Here is a 2,938-nt window from a genome sequence, read left to right on the forward strand (position 1 = left end):
CACTTTTGCCCTTCCCAAAAGCTAAACGCACTCAGCCAACATTTGGATATCTTTTTTATTTTATTTATTTTAAGGGAATGCAAAAAGTACAATGGGAAAAGTATTCAGGGAAAGGGAAATTTCACAGTTCAAGGTGTTTTGACTGTTGATTTGTTCAACTGTTTTTTTAGTTCAATAAATACCACATTTTTCCATAACATTTTTAAATAATCGGGATTTCAATATTGACCAAAATAATTGTGATTATGATTTTTTCCATAATCAAGCAGCCCTACTGGATCATCATATTTCCTGGGCTACATGAGCAAAATCAATCAGGACTATGTTGAAATTGCCCAGGAGTCATTTACTGAGGAAAGAACACTGTAATATTATCCAGAGCAGTTTAAGTCAACATCAGGACTTCTGTTCTTTGCTTTCTTGGAGACGAATAACAACCACTGTGATTCATTCCCAATGAATAATGTTACGACTGTGGTTGTATGAAGTATTTTTCTTTTCAATTTGTGTTGATACGATTTAATGAAAACATCCCTACCTGATAGTAATGCATTGATCAATTCTCACCTGATTTATAATTCATTGTGTCGGCATTTTTCTTCATAAAAGGAATAGCTCAGGGAACTTTTCATACCGCCTCCGCAATATTCTGAATCTTGCATTACATTATATCTGACCATCTGGCCCACTAAAGAGTGGAAAAGTATTAAAGTATTTGCTGCAACTGCAGTATGTGATGTGATGCACAGCATAAGGAGATTGGATTACATATATAATAACTTAAAGACAGAGTCATTCTCAAAGAAAAAAACCCAAAAAACGTTGTGGTGACTTAAAGGACAATTCCGAACCTAAGGGTTAATAACATATGTGTACCGAGTCGAACATTCTCTGGGATATGTTTTCATGATAATCGAATGTGTCTCTAGCTTTTAACAAGCTACCGCAAAACCGGTGATTAGCTGCTAATGCTAGCTTTCGGGCAGAGGGTAAATCACTATTTTCTACCACTAACAAGGCTCAAAATAGCACCACACTTAAACGGTAGCATAATGAGGGTCCCTACATGCAAACCGAAGCATTGAGAACTTTGTAAGTGTACCAGATAAATAAATACCAGACATGGAGAGACAGAAAGAGACGGAGAGAAAAATAAGGGTTGAATAACAACTCAGCTCGTCTAACAAATTCAATGACTTAGGTTGTACGATAAAAACCCATTACTGTAAACACATACATACATATTATATATGGAATATATACTATATTTCAATGGGTTGAGAGCTACTGCAATCCATATATGATAGTATTCCTGTTATTCACTTAAGGTGTGTGCTTGGTGCTGTCTGTCTCCGTGAAGCGGCTCAGGATGTGTGTGCTGTCCTACCATAGACTGTGTGTGCTACTGGGTTAGCTGCTAATGATCTTCTGTTGCCAAGTAGCGGCACTCATTCTTCGGCTCGAGGAGTGTGTGCTGTGCTATTCTACCGCGTGTGCTACTTTTTAAGTATATGTGCTAGCAAACTAACACAGCTGCAACGAGAGTCTGTTGATGCCAGCGGCCCATGGCAGCCCCCCACCCAGTGTCTCAGAGCAGTAGTTTTTCACGATTTTGAAACCTAATTTATATAGTTGACAATTTTTAAAATTATTTAGATTTGGCAGGATGTTTAATAGTCCTGCATTGCCATAACTATCTCCACAGCGCTGTTGAGTAAGGTCTCGCTAAACCACACATATGCTCTGCAATCACAAGTATCTTGGGCAGCGCTAAGCTCTGGACACAGCGATGCTGGCTCTGCTAAAAAGGAACTAGTTTTGGTAAACATCTGCTCCCTACAAAAGAAAACAATACAGTAATGGGAGCTATTTAAATTAGCTGGATACATGGTTAAACGTAATTTGCTCTCACCAGTGTATCGCCGTGTGTATTTCATCCACAGCAATCCTCTCCAATCGGTCACAAAACGTCCCAGTTAGAGAGTAAATGCCATAAACATATTCTTTGTAAATATTAATAATCATTCCCAGAAAGAACCAAGCAGGCCTGCCTTGTTGCATGATCCAAATTTTCTTCAAAATCTGCCATTTTCAGCGTGTAGCTTAGTAGCTCGAAGGTTGTTTTCCAAAGCGAACAGAGTTTGAGAACGGCAACACACAGAGAGTGGAGGGACATCCGGCGGAACATTTGGCGGCGCAAGATATGAAGCAATTATCCTGGAAATGTACTGTCGTTGATTCAGACATACGCAATTTCCTGAGGTGTGACAGACTCAAATACATTTATTTTTGCTTTACCAGGACCATAAGTATTGACAATAAAATGACTTATTGTGCAGAATGATACCTGTTAGTGTTATATTATATTATTGGATCATAATTATTTACATTTCATCATGTAAGCAGTATTTTTGAGCCAAAATTATCGTTCAATAAAACTAAACTGCATTCTCAATTACAGTACGTTTCGAGGGAAACGTTGTTGTTCGTGTTCCATGTAAAATCAAAAGTCAAAGTTCACTTACTTACTTATTACTAATTTATGTAATGTACTTAAAGCTACAGTGTGTAGTTTCTGTCTCCCCCCATGAGGAATTCAAAGTAATGACAACAAAACTGTCGGCGCGTCCACATGACACAAGTCTTCCGTGATCACACTTCACCCCCACCCCTCCTCCACATAGTTTCTAGTAGCCAAGGAGGACACGAAGATTAAAATATCATGATGGACTCTTCAGAAGAGGTAATTACACCACAATCTTCTGAACATAGCCATATTGAGAAATACAGAGAGAGGTTTGTGGAGCTGAAAGTCTTAGGGCGTTTTCACACCTGAAAGTCCGAACCAAGGTCTGGACCAAGGTTCATGTTTTTGTTACATTGTATACATTTGATCCGGTAAGTTTTGGTTTCACACTGCAGTTATGCAAGCGCACTA

This window comes from Sander lucioperca, chromosome 6, assembly GCF_008315115.2.
Source record: "Sander lucioperca isolate FBNREF2018 chromosome 6, SLUC_FBN_1.2, whole genome shotgun sequence".
In the NCBI taxonomy this organism is placed as follows: Eukaryota; Metazoa; Chordata; class Actinopteri; order Perciformes; family Percidae; genus Sander; species Sander lucioperca.